The sequence below is a fragment of the Hippoglossus stenolepis genome, chromosome 23, assembly GCF_022539355.2.
Source record: "Hippoglossus stenolepis isolate QCI-W04-F060 chromosome 23, HSTE1.2, whole genome shotgun sequence".
Classification (NCBI taxonomy): domain Eukaryota; kingdom Metazoa; phylum Chordata; class Actinopteri; order Pleuronectiformes; family Pleuronectidae; genus Hippoglossus; species Hippoglossus stenolepis.
The window spans coordinates 12,523,267-12,540,017 of NC_061505.1; the positions used below are offsets into that span (position 1 = coordinate 12,523,267).

At 41.3% G+C, this 16,751-nt stretch overlaps 1 long non-coding RNA gene across 1 annotated transcript in view; it reads left to right on the forward strand.

Moving 5' to 3' along the window:
- The window catches only part of LOC124851360, a 78,675-nt gene that overhangs the window by 15,427 nt on the left and 46,497 nt on the right, over positions 1-16,751 (forward strand). Inside the window, exon 2 of the long non-coding RNA XR_007032408.1 lies at positions 15,506-15,615. This is a non-coding gene — a long non-coding RNA (uncharacterized LOC124851360). The remainder of the gene's footprint in view (positions 1-15,505; positions 15,616-16,751) is intronic.

Consider the following 16,751-nt stretch of genomic DNA (forward strand, 5'->3'; position numbering starts at 1 on the left):
AGTGTTAAATGCTAAACATGTTACTGCTTACTGCAGAGCACAGTTTTCTCAATCCTTCGGGCCTTTTCCTAGCCTCTGACTCCTGAGAGGGGGGGGGATGTCAGAGCTAGCTGTAGGCTGCATGCCTGTCTGAAATTGCTAATAGATCTGTCTTCCTTGCTGTCTTCTCTCCCTGGTTAGCATAGTTCAGTTCAAAGCACATAGCCAGTCTAATTTATTTATTTCCTTCCTCATTTTTCTATGTAGCACTTAAAGCTGCAGTGGGAATCGCGAGAAACATACTTTCTTTGTAGAGTCTAATATCCAGGACGTTCAATATTATGGGTAGGAGGCTGTCTGTCTTGAGCCCCTCCCACCAGATGAGCATGGGCATATGCACAGGCTTCCATAACGTGTATGTGACAGATGTCCCACGTGTGATTTATTGCGTTTATCATCACTCTTTTAGGTTGTTTTGGCAGTTGTTGCCAATGCTGGAATAGCAACCTGTCCTGTAAGATGTTCCGCTAGGACGTACACATGCAGCTGCCAACAGCCAATAGGAGCAGCCTCTCTCTGAACTGCCTTGTGGTTGGTCACAGTCTCCCCATCACACGCCAGGAAGAGGAGCCTGGATGAAGTGCAAAAGTCTAGATTTTTCACAGATCACTTGATTTAAATTATACTGAGAGTTTATTATTGTTTTATTGCTCAATAGGGCCAGAATATGTTGCCTACCCCTGTATTAAAACATGCAATGGTTAATGTTATGTAATGAAATTGACAAGACTGACTCTGATATGATTCTATGAATTGCATGAAAAGAGAATAAGTGTATAACACAGCGGGAGCATCATAGACACATTTCTCAAATTATTATTATCATTTTATATTTTGTATTATTTGTGAGCATGACCATCCACTGCAAACTTCATTTAAACCCAGAAGTTAGATTCATATTTTGATGATTCCACCTGAAAAAAAGCACCTGGGAAGCTACCAACATGTTACAACATTGCAATGTGTAGAGCTGCTTTTGATTTCCCTTTACACAAGTGAAATATGATGTAAATCTACTTGAAAAGTCCAATGGTCTTTAGAAACAACTGGTGCCTGTCCCCCCGCTGTGAGAAATGCAGAGGGCTGAACTGAGCAGCACCCCCCCACCACACACACACTGCCAAAATGGTACAGTCCGGGTTCACCTGATTAACAGGTGACAGCTGTGTGGCAATTAGGTGCAGCTGTTGAGAGGGGGGATACACACCTGAATTAACGAGGAGGACAATCATGGAGGAGGAGGATGAAGAAGAAGAAGAAATGTGAGAGTTTTTGTTTTTAAGATGGACATATTCTGTGTAGGTGAACATTAAGTGTTTGGTGTTAGAGCAGCGTTAATTGGCAGAGCAGGTACATTGCTGGTTTAATTGTCTCGATGATGGCGCATATAAAAAAAAAACACTAACGCAGCTGGAAGATGTAAAAGTGCTGCACGTCAACCTGGCGAGTGTCGTCTATTCTAATATTCACTAAAACTATAAACTTAATTTAGCACATCTCATCTTTTAAAGCTGCATAAAAATTAAAAATAAATTCCCGACGGAGTCACCAAGTTCAGCTGCTTTTAGCGCAGTGACGCAGTTAGTGTCATGTTGAAGAGGAAAGTCGTTTTTACCTGTTTCTTCTAACTCTTTTTAAACCAGACTGGTATAAGCAGTGTTAGGGTCTTACAGGTGATGTGTATGAAGTGGTGCAAAAACTACAGCGTCATTTAATATGATTAAATATAGAATCATAGGTAGAGTGATAGGTTTCAGCTCAGGCAGACTGGACCCCTGTACAGTTAAAGGCCCAGTGTTTAAGATTGAGTTGAAATGGATCTATTGGCAGAAATTGAAAATAAGTAGTGTTTTTTCTTTACCCTAGAATGGGCCATTTATATTTAAATACTTTACCTCACTAGGTCTTTAATTAACGACTATTCTGATAGGTGATTAATTCATTGATTTTTGAAAGGATGAATTGACTAATTGGATTAATCACACAATTACTCAATGGCTCTTATTTAGCCATCAGCTTTTAAATGGAGCTCGAGGTTGTTTTTGGTATGTGATGACTAACAATAAAGATAAATACTTAATTTAAAAATGTCTTATCAAACTTTGCTTTTTGTCCATTTTAAAACCAAGCAAAGGCAAGTGCTGATGTAAAAAATAAATAAAAAATCAAGTATCCATTTTTTCTGTAAACAAAGGACAGGAAATCTAGCAGCAATAAAAGCAACAAACAAACAAAACTACACTTCAAACTACACTACAAAACTACACTCCCTCAATGGAAAGAAAAGTGCATTTTGTGCGTGGCAGTCTGTTTGCAAGATGCAACTACATGAGGCCACATGTCAATCACTGTTCATTCAAACTGAGGGAAGTTAGCATCTCCACATGGTGTCGTGTGAGGCTTGCCCTCTTCTGAGAGCAGATATTCCCCCCGCTGCAGAAAAGATTTGCTCTGACGGGGTGGATTTTGCAGGAATGCACAGAAAAGATCATGCCAGCTTTGAAAGTGTGGGAAAACGTCCGTCATTTCCCCTCCACCATCTTGAGAGGGTCTTCTTTTTGGGATATTGCAGGCTCTGCAAAGTACATCTGAATTTCATTTCTCACCATTTGGATCAGTAGGTCCTCCTGGGTTTCATCTTCTGCCTCCCTCAGACTATCTGTGTCAGATTGAAGGAGGTTATCCAGTACTGATTTTTTTCCCCCCTGGACATTGTCCTTTTTCTGCTGTTACTCTGAGCCGCAGCCATGTATCCCAGTCTCCTTTGCTTCTTTGATAGAAAGGAATTAAATTGTCCCTTGCACCCTTGTGCCATCTTCTGCGGCCAAAAACGTAAGCTTTCTGAATCTTTGGTCAACGGCAGCTGCAATAAGAACTGGGTTGTCTCTCTCTGCTGAGATGGTGTTCAGCCATCTCTCGGTTGTCCCTTTTCCTGCACTGCAAGGAAACTACAAATATTGTAGGCAGTTTTTTGCGAGATGGCTCAATCCTCACCTTCCATGATTGCAATGTTTAGTTCAGCTCAACAGCGTGAAAAGACGTGCTATTTTAATATATGTTTACATGTTTAACCCGGTTAGACGTCTTCCTGGGACTGTGTACGCATGCTCGGTCATCCATTTTGTGAGTATACAGCAGTGTCAGACCTTGGTTGTTAGAAGTCTTGTAACAGACTATGCTGTTGTGTTATAGGTTGTTCATATCACTGTGTTTAGAAGGTACATTAGTGCAGTTTACAGCGTCAACGAATGTGTGAGAAGCCTGTCAGTGGTTGCTACTTTGATTGGAAGAAAGCTGGAAGGGGCATTGATGGTTTTCTTACTGATGATTTGAGGCGAGACTGTCAATAGAGAGAGTGGTATAAGATGCTAGCTGAGAGCACACGCATGATCAGACAGGCTTTTGTATTTGTGGCATTGGCTACGGCCTACACTAGCCCGTGTTCAGTTACTGAATTATAAATAAAACGAGAAAAGCAGCTAATTCCTTGTAGCGTCATTTCTGAGGGACACTACAGTAAGTTTCAACTGTACATGACCCTTTTTATTAAGTGGCACCCATATTCTTATAGTCATAACATCAGTGATTGTCTGCTGTAGGCCAACAGTTTGTTTGTTTTTCGTAACAGGGGGTGTCTGTGTCTGTGATGAGTTAAAGTCTTATTTTGAAAGTCTTTGCTTAAATGGTGCATTCGCTGCTTTACAATGACTGAGCATAGTGGTTTTGTGGCTTTGTGACTTAAATGTCACTGTGTTGCAGTGTTATGCTCCCTGCTATTAAATAATCACTCTCAGCCCCATCATTTGGGCATGGGATTGGGACGTGTGATTGTTTAATTGAATCTTAGTCGCTAAAAGACAAATATGTGAGTTTAAATTAATCAACAACCCCCTGCCCATAATAATAATCATATTCCTTAAGGCAAAGGCTGAGAAAGAGCTACTTTTAAATCTAACTGGTTAATAAATCCTCAACCTAAATGTATTATAGCAAATTTGAAAGCCAAATTTCTATCCTTTTACACCCAAGCTGGAAATCACAAAAAGCACTTCTACTAGTTACTGTATAGATTTTCCAACTCCGCCTTCCTCTGAACTTATATCTGAATCGTCAGACTTTTATCTGAGTCAGTGCTTTGCACAGTTAAAGTAATTACAGTAATATACAGTTTTGGTTTGGCTCTAGCAGATAGACAATGATTGAACAGTATCCTTTCTACATTAAGGTTGGGAAAGTCAGAAATTACCGAGTTGAACCTCTTCTCCGAATATTTAGTTTTGCTTTGTTCAAATGGTGAGATTGCATTTGGAGTTTCCATAAAGGACACGGCAGGGTTTGAAGAGCATTTCCAGTGCCTCAAACCTAGTGGCTCAGCCGCTGTTGCTCATCAGTGATGTCATGACTGGACAAGCGACATCTTGAACGTAAAACATGCCCAGCGGTGCCAAATTAAAAGGTCAATCATCTCGAATGTATGCTTCACTGGTTTCCTCCGTGAACTCTTACTTAGGTGTGTGTTTGCACTGCAGTTTGCCTGCGCCTTCGTTTGCTTCACCTTAATGGGCTCTTTGTGTGTCAGTGTGTTCGTAAAGTAGAAGCGCTCATATTTTTGTGTGTGCGAGTGGATGGACGAGAGTATTCATGGATCTTAGCCTGCAGGCAAGAAACATTGTCTTTTCTCGTTTACAGGGAAGGGATGTCTCAGAGTGTAGGGGGCCTCTTGCAGAGCTGCTGCCCATTGGTATGTGAAGGCTTTATAATTGAATTAGCCCAGGCCTTATGGCCTAATGTTACTGGCATGCTGAGTTCCAACGCAACACTGCTTGCTCATTATTTGTGAAAGGAGGTCACGGGGAATTGAATGTCGAATTTTGCGTACTTTTTAAAGATGGTGCAGATGTGGGGCGGCGTATATTTTTGTGGGAGAACATGAGAATGATTTTGCTTTGATGCTCATCATCTTTAGTATTCTTCGACCAGGTTGGCTCATCCTGGGCGTGGTTGGGTGTGTGTGTGTGTGTGTGTGTGTGTGTGTGTGTGTGTGTGTGTGTGTGTGTGCGTGTGTGTGTGCGTGTGCGTGTGCGTGTGTGTGTGATGGGTCTGGCTGGCTGCTTGATTTACGTCAGACCTCTTGATGTGTGGATGATTGCTTCATCATGAGGCCCTGCGTAAATGTTTAACAGCTGTCGGCCATGTCCATCAGTCAGAGCTTACGGGGCACATATGGATTCTGAAAACATCTTTGTATATTAACAAGCAAAGATATTCTGTTGGAACCACCATACATACAGTATGAATACAGTCCCAGATTTTGCAGTTATGTAGGCCCAGATCCGTTTGCAACAAATCTCCAGTCTGTCCCTCCTTTTTTTTTAATTTTCACACCAATTCATGCTTCCACACAGGGCATAGTGGTTGCCCACAGACGGTGGGGCACTATCATTTATTTCAATCGGCCTTCTGTCAGTTTAGCATAGTTTAGCATAGCCACCTGAGGACTGAGGAAAAATATATGCAAATTTGCCATTACTCAGGGATATCAGCTAAACAGCACTTTGCCTCCCCGATCAATTGTGTGTGCTGTATTACATCACTCTGAGATAATATACTGCAGCCCACCCGTCAAATTCCCTCACACTTCCTTTCAGCTGCATTTTCTGTTCCATAGACATCTCCTCTGTGCTGCTGGATGTGTTCGGGAATCTGCATTTGCATGCCCCTGCTTTTTGCATTCACTTATTGGCTGCTTTCACCGACTGTCTTTTTGCTTTCCAGCCTCGCGGCGGATCACACAAAATGTGCTTAAGACACATTTTAGCCTCACACAATGCGGCCGCAGTAATACGTTCGCTTGTAATGGCCCACAATCGGTTTGGTAGACTGCGGCTTGAGACGGTGGCACTGCGGAGGATGTCGGCGTGTATAATGAGGATTAAATCATAGTTGGGTCGGGAGCATTTACGAGAGCAGTGTCGAGACACCGCTGTGGTTTGGGTTTCAGTGCAGACTCACCCACTCTAAGGACGCTGAGCATTCAAGGCCCTACAGCATAGCAGACAAATGCATGTGTAAGATGTCATTGTGCATAATTTAGCACTAACAGGCCGCCTTGCTGGTCATCCTCCTGGGCTGTGTGAATTGGATGGTTGTGATAATGAAGCTCACTCATATGGAATGGTCCTACATGAGTGGGCTAATCTAACCTGTGGATTGCAAATAACATTGTTTTGTGAATTAATGCGCAACTTGCATTAGCTCCTATACGGATAGAGAATGGAAACCTCTTAGTTGGGTAAACATGATGGGGAAAGTTAAGTCACAAGGGAATTATGGGGGACATGATGTCACATATCTTCACTTAACACCCTCACACCCCACCACATCTTGTTTGTACTATAAAGCTGTTATGCTTAACTCGCTTTGAGCCCTCTAGTACCATTTTAATGACAACATATTCATTTAGCTGTGTTAACAAGGAATTATGACACTTAGTTGGGGAGGCACCGAGGAGGAAGAGGAGTATAGGCAAAAGGGAAGAGGAAGCAGATGTGAAGGAAGGGGGAAAAAAAGGCAAGGCAGGAGATTGGAGCTGATTGTCAGTGGGGACATGTAAAATGGAGCTTAAATTCACTGTGGTAACTGTTACTTCCACGAAAGCACTCAGTGCTAGTGAGTCCTGCTGGAGAGACGGGCGGAGAAAATTGCTATCATTTGATATTCAAATAATATTCAAATACTCAAATAAAAAGCCTGTGCTTTACAGTCCCTCTGGCTTTCTCTCAACAACCAGCCTCTCCATCCTTCCTCTCTTCTTCTCTATGCTTTCTCCGACTGTCTGTTGTGCATCTCCTCTCCCACAGAGTCTGTTTTAACACAGTCTTATTTCAAGGCAAATGCAGCTTAGGGGGCATTTCAGCTCTCACAGGCAGCATCTATGTTTAACTGTTTTGCATCCAGCAGTTAAGACAAGAGACTATGCTCTATTCTCTCTTTCTTTCCTTTTGTAGTTGAGTGTCCATCTGAATGTGATTCAAATTTTAAATGAATGATGAGTAATTAATCAAAAGAAAACCCCAACACGTGCAACAAGATCATGCAATTAAGAGTCAAGCCTCAAAGGGTGAAGCATAATGTGGAAAACAGGATGTGAATTTGTTGCTTGTATTCATTTAAAAACTCCTTATGGATCTGATAGTAGAAGCTTTTATTGTTTTGTAAGTTTTCTCAAACAATGTTTTAATGATGATTCAAGTTTTTCTTTTTTTTTTATCTGGAAATTTCCACTTACAAATTGGCAATGTGCATAATACAAGTGGGAAATAGCCTTATGTAACCAGTTTACTTTTCTCATTCTTTTTCTTTTTGTTTAGCTCAGTGCAGTTTACTCTGTTGCTCTTTGAATGCTAGATGACTGATGGCTATTGCTCAAACATCTAAATACAACAGAATTAAATAAAAAATGCTCATAACAGTAAACATCTGCTCCATTTGCATGAATATGTGCAAATGTGCGTGGGAGTGGTAATGAAGGAGCTGGGAGCCTGTGTAGTTATTCTACAGTGGCTTAATATATTGTGTATGTGCCGAGGGTATTTTTAATGAAATGCTCCGTGTTAATGTTCAAATAATGGGTCCAAGTAAACCAAACCAACAAGCACAGGCTGTCTTTCCCCTCTCTGGGTTGCGTCACCCACAGTTTGGCACTGTTTGTTTTGGCAAATGACTGATCTGTTTATATGATATGCAGCGAGTCATTATGGCTGCCTGCCGTTTGGGCGTCATGTCCCTTCCTGTGTGGTTCCTGGGCACATTCATCACATGCCTAATGACCAAAAACGAGGGCCAGGCCACAGTCTACTGCGGACTTGTGGTTTTGGCCATCATGTTGCAATATGCAGATGGAAGAAGATTCTGAGAATCCAATAAGTCCCAAGTTGTGTTCCTGGTGTGAACCTTATTCCAACTGATCTGACTAATGTAGATGAGGAAACCTTCCACTATCTTTTATATTTGTTTTCCTATTTTGATTTGAAAGATTCTTTAAAAAATGCTGGATGATCAAGTTAATAGTTTTTGTTGTTGCAGAACAGTTTTTGTTTGGATATTTAGGTCCCAGGTCGATGCCAAAATTGTGCAATTTTTCACGGTAGTTATAGCACTGTTTTTTGACAGTACTGTGTCTTTGGTAGGCATCATGTATGTTGTAGTTACTGGAGATGCGATTCGTTCAGGACTAATTCGGGCTATAAGTGGTTTAGTCTGAAGAGAATCAGAGCACTGGCACAGTAAACAATAACAACAACAATTGTAAAATGGCGGTGGCAAGTGTGGATGCAGGAACGGGTCCACTGTGGCCTGTGGAAAAAACACGCCAAAACTGGTGTATGGAAATGTGTTGCATTTGACACGGATCATCAGGGCAAATTCACAGACAAAAGTCAGTATAGTCAAGACAGTATACCACTGGTGCAATAGCATACTGTCATTTGATCATCTCAAAGAGAGACTTCTGTACACAGAACTCAGAAAGAGTGTTATTTATTAAATTTTTGTATTCTCACAATCTGCATCTGCTGTGAAAGTTGTCCTTACACAATATACACCACTAACGTTTTCTTGTCAGGCCTAATGTAGCAGGGGATCATAATGTAAGCTGGGTGCTATCATCCTGGTTTCCCATTAATTACCTAGACTGTAGCAGCCCGCCGCAGTTTCATAATGGCCTGGAAATTGTTTTACTTTTCTCTTAAAACAGTGAAACATCTTTAACTCTCTTTCTCCCGATCACATTGATCCATCTGTCATAGTTGGAATGGCCAATGGCAGCACCGGGAGCAATCCAACCATACCCCCGGGCCATCAAAAACATCTGTAAAGGTGCTGTGCACGTTCCTGTGACAAGCAAGCACTTCAGCGAGCAGGCAGACTGGCAAAACACCTGTCCTCTCTGTGTACCCATCATTCGGCTGCAAATGACAGCGTACTACGTGTGTTCACAAGGCAAACTAAACAATACATCTTCTGTGCTTACTGCAGTGGTCAAGCTGTCGCCAGTGATGTACGTAGCCTTGTCCCTGTCTGTGCAGTCTGGTTTTAGCCTTAATAATATAGGGAATGTAAATGGATTTGGTTATAAATTTTGTATCTCTTTTTGTTTTTTTGAACTAAACATTAAAATGTGAGTGCCTGGTGGGATCTGCCAGAGCAGATGCATTTAATGAATCCATATAGTAGACGTACTTCTGTGTTAGACTTGGATATGGCCACAAGACAGATGCCAACATTTGTGTAGACGGGATTCAACATCTCCTTTTGAGTGAAACACGTCGATATGATCTGTCAGCTCAGCATGTTGGCAGTTCCTCTCTTCATTCCCGCTGATATTACTGGCGTGACAGAATCACAGCAGTGTTTTTACGACTGGCAACAATGGTGAAGGGAGTTACAAAAACGCTGACATCAACATATCTGCACAATGCTTGACACCAAGCCTGAATATGAGTGGCAGTTCAATTTTAATCACCCCTCATCAGCTGCGATCATCTACGTAAACAGTGCACTGGGATGGGATAATTAATCACCAGTCCCTCATCTTCAATTAGCCGACTATTGGAGAAGCGGAAGGGAATATTCCAATTGCCGAGCTGCTATAAAGGCGGCATGTTGATGACACATCATAGTTAAAGACTTCCACCATCCCAGGATCTAATAGGCAACATCCTGTTAGCAGTCCCTCATTGGATAGTTTAGATGGGCTGAGGGCTAGAAAAGAAAGAAGGGAAGAAGAGAAAGCAAGAGACATGGAGAATGCAAGGGACATGGATAATTTGTATCATATAATCATAGCTGATATAATTTGATATTTATATTTCTCGGTGCAAATGGCTGGTCCCCATGTAAATACATCCTGTGGGTGTGCACTTGAGGTGCTTTTTTCATCAGAGGCAATAAGGAACAAATCAGTGTGGTCTGACTGCTTGTGTATGAGACTGCACTGCATCAGCATTTTCAGACTGGAAACAGTGGCACCACTCCCCTAAAATCAATCAAGTCATGAATTGATCAATCAGTGGGTGCTATACTCAATCCACTTAGCTTAGGTAACCTTTCAATCAGTTTAATAAGCTGTGTGTGACACCGCAGTGACTGAGCTAATGCAGGGCTAGTCAGGATGCATGGTGACGGTAGATGATTTACCAGTAAATTATTTGGCGTACTCAGAACATTCTGTCTAATCTGATGTTTAATTATCCCATGTCAGGATAGGATAACTGTCTTACTCAGACCATAGACTCTCAGATTTATTTGACAAGGTTTCAGGCTTGTCCTCCCTTGAGGATGTGAGTCTTTCTTTGAAAAGAAAACCTCATCCAACATGTCATAGCTTATCGACAAAAATAAATTAACAATGTTTTTTTCCATCTACTTAACCCCCTAGTCAGCTGTCATTATACTTTATTTCATTGGCAGAGGGAGGAAGGAATGGTATTGATCTGATGTCAGGCAGGGAGTAGACACAGAGAGGGGGGGGGGGCGGAGGCAGCAAAAAAGAGAGGAAATGTAAGAGCAAGGAAGACGGGGTGGCAAAGAAAGTCTATATGTTAAGATAAAGAGGAAGAGAGGGCACGGAAAGAAACAGGCTTCCCAGGCAGGCTGTCGTACAGCAGCTGTCAGATTAGTGCAGGGGGAGCGATGGTAAACTGAGATGAGACGGCTGAACTTTTCACTGCCTATCCCCCAGTTCCCTTTGGTGGCATTGTGGCCACTTTTTCAAAAGGCATTAGCTGTCACTGAGAGTGAACTTGGGCATCACCGCTCTCCCACTGTCGGTTCTCGGTGCCAGTCCCCTGTGATGCTGGTTAGCTGGCAGCACAACAACAAAGGATGACGACAAGGGCTATACCAGCTAAGTTACCTTAGTTGGCTTTCTGCTTCATATCTGATCCTCCTATGGGAGTCCTCGGGTGACTCTGGCAGCTAGTTAGCCGCGGAGCAGCCACGGGAGGCGGGCATTCTCTCTCCGAGGATCATGTGCTTATTTTTACATTGCTTATAAGCTGTACTGCTCACAGCTTCTGATATTCTGCCGTATTGATCTCTCAGCACTCTTTGACTTTTCTAATGAAATACTGTAGAGTAGACAAAAGTGGTCGTAACAACCCTGCCAGCCCCCTGTCAAATCACCCCTCACCAGATATGTTGGAGACTTCCTCCTTCATACATCTATGAAGTATTTAATTGTTGGGTTGTTGGATTCAACTTCATGTGTAATGTTGCACACTATCACTGGAAGTGGAGCTGCTTTATATGGTTGGTTTTCGAATGATCCTGATAAATATAAAATAGTTTGTACTCTTCTGTTGATTAGTTTTGATACAATCTAATGTGATCATGCTGTGAAGTAGTATTGAGACACACTATTTTAGCTGTAATAGTAGTATTTCTAGACAGCTTGATTATTGTTGTGGTAATGCAGTTTACCATGATATTTTAGCCTTATATCTGTTCAAAGGAAATTTGATACTGCCATCTCTTTTGGGAGCAGGAGAAATAACCATTTGTTTGAATCCGGATTTAGTAATTCCATTTATACCCTGAAAAGGAATTTAATTTCTGTAAGAAGACATACTATTTCTACTTCAGATTTTTAGAGACCAAACAAAGTGGACACAGTGCTTTATTTTTCTTTGTGACAATGCATAATTGGACAGGATAAACATCTATAGTAACATATATGATATGTCACTGTTATTGTCATTCAGGATGAATATATGTGCTGAAGACAGACCATTTGGTCACCATTAGCTGAGAAGGGAGTTCTTTGTAGAGGAGGATAATAATAATAATAATAATAATAATAATAATAATAATAATAATAACAATGGCTTGCATTTATATTTCACGGGACCCAAGAACGCTTTACATATGTCTGTACATATATCAAGCACTTCAAGTGTCCATTATATCAGGAACGGAATGGTCACTTATGCAAGAACTGTACAGGTTGATCGTCTGAATTCCTGGAAATGTAATTCTAATGCTCCAGACAAATATAAGCCTTAGACGTGCTCAACATGCAGATGTAATTGCTAAGTACAGCATAAAAAGGCTGAAAGCTATATGTCTTATTAAGATAAGTATTGGATTATGAAAGTGCACTCTGGATCTAAAGCCAAAACCCCTCTTTAAAATACTGGATAATATCCAGGCTAAGCACTTCTACAGTACCTGAGCGGCAGCTTCACAGGTAGAGATAGGGCAAATTAATTTACAGTTCAGAAAGCAGCTAATGATAAATTACTGGATTGATTCACAAGGATTCAACATGCGTTGTCTTCTGATCATTGCCATTCTCCCATAATATGAAATCAAGAGAGTTTAGAGCTTCTGAACCGTTTGCTCATTTTCCTTTCACAAGTATCAGCACCTCAAAGTATCAGTCTTAACTCCTCTCAGATACACTGTGCATTTGCAGTCAGAGCACTCTTCAGAGCGTTAAATAAATTTGACCTTTTAAAGATGCAACCCCCCAGCTCATTGTCTCCTTCATTTGTTGTGGTGTTCCTTTACCTCAGATGACTTACTGTAAAGCAGGATTATTTCCTGTGGGATTAAATCATAGAGTAGAGGCAGGATTAGTGATGCATTCTTTACGTCTGATTTTTCATCTTTGGCACAGGTACTGGAAATTCATTGTTCCGCCACCAGACATTTGCACACCAAACAGGGGTGAAATTAGCCTGGGCTTCATGGGCTGCCCCTGAATAGGGTAATACAAGAGCATAATCTGCAGAAGAAGAAAAAAAAGTGACGGGGGACCAAATCCACCGCTGAACTCAACAATTAGATGGGACTGTGCAGTAAATCCCATCTTCATTTCACCGTAAGTCTCATGTGAATGCAATTGTTTCAGCCACAATGGAATTGCTTCAGTCAGTTACTTAAAGAAGGAAAAGGACAGAGACCAGAGGGAGTCACATGTCGTCCATAATCCCTCACATTATATATTTGTGATTTGATCTTGCTCAGTCTGAGCCTAATGGACTCTGGATAGAAACACAATTCATGTTGAATAAATGTTTACTAATTCATCAGTGTGTAGCAGGAGACCTAAACTTGAATGTGGGTGAAAATGATATTGATTCCTGCTCTGAAATAAAAGTCGGCCTTCTTTTGGTGTGAGCCACGATTGAGTCCCCCATCGTTACCACTTCTGTGCAAAAGTGCAAAGATTTCTATCAATTTTTGTGCACATAACTGTCAGTTTGTTCTAATGTTAACACAAAACAAAGCTGACAAGCTCTCTGTTAATGGGGGCTGTGTGCACTTAGGTTCCTTCTCCAGATTAATTCATTCACAAGTTTTGCTGTGCAGCCAATAGGAGAATGATTGAAGTGGAAGGGAGAGGAAATTAGAAAATGGCTGCCTGACTCAGCATTTTGGGGCATAAATAAACAATGCAGTTGATCAAACAGGTTTTAACATTTGTGCATGCTTGCTAAATTGCTGCACCTATACATGATATAGATTTTCCGTATTCGTAAATACATCTTTAAGTAGACATTCTACCATAGAAATGTTTGGAGAAAGTTGTGTTTTCTAGAAAATATTTATACATTTTTTGTATTTCAACCCATTTACCATTCGTGTATACATAAGACACTTTAACCCTTGAGTATCTAAAAATTTAAGAGAGATTCTAGTCAATTATTTTTCTATCACTGTATTGATCAGTGGTGACAAATCCTCAGTCAAAAGAGACACTTGTGGCTACCAGTGGATTTACAGTAATTCTGCTGTCAGCTCCACACAGCAAACACAGTTTAGTCATTCAAAGAGCAAACATTGTAGCTGACAATATTGAAACCCTCAGAACACTGGTGTGTTTGACATATGAGCTTGTCTGCCTTTTTCACCTCCCAGCTATTAGTAATAATATTTATTCAAACAAAATCGTCCTCTTGTTTTTTTCCTCCCTTCCTTTTAACCTTGGAGCTTTGTGTTGGGGCTTTGTGTCTGTTTGGAAGCCTGACAGCCTGAGCTGTTGTTGTCAGAGGCTTTGCTCTCAAATACCACTCTAGGGTTTCATTCAATCAGTCATTCTCCCTGTGTCTCAGCATGCTGTGTATCGATGTTGGTTTGGAGCCCCTCTCCCACGGTGGGTCGCCGAAGTTGATGTAGTCTTAGGGCAGAATAAGCAGCTATCCAGCTGTGGATTGATGGGAGGGAGAATTCTCGTGCACACACACACACACACACACACACACACACACACACACACACACACAGGCGATCTGCTGAACTGCTATTGATCCGATCATCTTATTGCTGACTCCAGTGTAGTGCACTCATGCCAAAAGGGTTGTGGAACGCCACTCAGCTACACAGGGTACATTCAATCAAAGTGCCCACAGCTGGGTTAAGAAAGTCGAACATCACTTGAAGAACTGTAAATAAGGCACTTGTTTTTCGTTGTTTTGTTGTGAAGAGTTTGTTGCCAAGGTTTTGATGGCAATGTACCACTTTGGTACCAACATGACCAAATGACTCATCCATTTCTATGAAGCAGAAGTAGTCATCAGCTTAAAGGGTCTGTTTGGTCTACATCCCCCCCAAAACACTCTTCCTCTTGCCCCAACTTGTGATTAAGCCATGCTTAAAGTTTTATGTGCTGTCTTTGGAGCAAAATGCAATCGAAGAAATATGAGCTGAATTGATTTTTATTTGTGTAACTTAATGCATTGAAATAATAACAGTGTTTTCATAGAAACAATGTCTGAGATGTTAAATATATTCTTTTGTGTGCTGTTTACACCGAAAATCATTTCTGAAGTAGAAAGTACCACTCAACAATGGCAGTAAAACAGTTTTCTTTGTGATTTTTGCCATCTGCAGTATTTGTATAGATTGTACTTGAAAGAATACACTGCCACAGTCTGAAAATACGAATCATCTGTTTCTTTGTTATGAAGATCAATCTCTCCAACATTTCCTCCTGTGCTTGATGGGTAAGAAACAGTTGGTGAGAGATACTGATAGTAAAACGTGTACCACTGTGGGAAGTCATAAAAGGGCAGTGGTTCATTACCAGGCTAATGGACAAAGGGAAAGATCCTATAACCTAGTTAGAGAAGAGCTGTGTGTTTATGAGCCCTGGTCTCTAACGTCTACGCATGCAGAAAGAACTATGGACTCTGCACACATTAGACCAGGTCCACCCATATTTTAGTTTCATCCCTTTTCCCTCCTGAGTTATCACCTGGATTTTGATATCCCTAAACATCCCTAGATGGTTTGACTAGTGTGGATGTTTTTATGGCATAGTATATCCAAATGATAAATTATTTGGCTCCATTAGACAAAGGGCAGACAAGCATGCACATGCACACACTTACATGAACTTTAGCCTGCACACACAAAACAGAAAGTATGGGTGACTGATCAGAGTGTAATGGATCCTCCTCAGGTTTCCCCCAATGCACACATCTACATGAGCAGCGACAGGGCTGAGACGAGGGTGGATAGGAGACAGAAAGGGAGAGTGAAAGCTGCAGACGGAGAGGGAGATAAGAACTTGTAAGTACTCCTCTTTCTATTATCCACCTAAAGGCGCCATTGTTACCACTTTTGCACTTGCTCAGTTGGGGCAGTGTTACGTTTCACCCTGCAGTGTGTGCATGTAAGTCTGTGTGTGTGTGTGTGTGTGTGTGTGTGTGTGTCTGCGCGTGCACATGCGTATTAGAATGTAAGTGTGCAGGATTATTTGGTTAGTCCAGAGGCATCACTTCAATGACTGTGTACCTACAGCAGGCAGGTGATGAAAATAGCATTGTCTCTCCTTTGAGGCAAAAGAGGTAGTTTTAACTTTGATAGCTGCATCTGGATGTTTATTTTAGGAGGGCCAATTTAGTTAGCAGCATTGAAATGGCTTAGTTTTGTCTTTCTCCTACTGACACAAAAGTATGCAGTTCTAAAGTAAACTGATCACAAAAATTGTATTCTTTCCTTGCAGTTCATTCCTGCAGTTTTGTACTCTTCACTCCCCTCCTCTCAGTCTGATCCTCTGTCGGCCTTGCTTTTTATGCAGACACCAATAGTAGGGATCATCTCAAGACATTACCTATGCAGACAGGGTAATAGAACCCACGGATTGATCCTTTCTTTCCTCCACTTGGGAATCTTTGGCCAGAGGCTCAGGTTACCAAGCTGACATCATCTTTAGTACCCCCACATCCCACAGTCAGACTTCATCTACCCCTCTAATCCTGCTCCTCCAGCTGGGAAGGATTTGCATGAATGAATGAGCAGCTCTATTGGCCCACATAACAAATATGGATTTGTATGAAGGTGGATGTCAAAAATACAATATAGTTAGTTTGGTGCTTTGTGGAATAATTCACCTGCTGTTGTGTGTCCTGTTGTTTTATCTTTGCATCTACCAAGATGCTCATGTTAAAACTGTTTAGAATTAGAATAATAGTGAAAGTAGAGTGAACAAGCTCAACAATCTCGACAATGATGGCATATGCTAATTGGTGTTCAAGGAATGGAAATGTAGAGTTACCCAGTTTTTAGCAGAATATACTTTTTAGGGTAAGAGTCAGTCATGACTGGAGACCTAAATATTTGCTATTTATAATTGTGTTTTGGCTTTATGATGACATGGCCATAGGGAAGGTTGATAATGTTTGCTCTTTCTCTCTTGCTTGTTG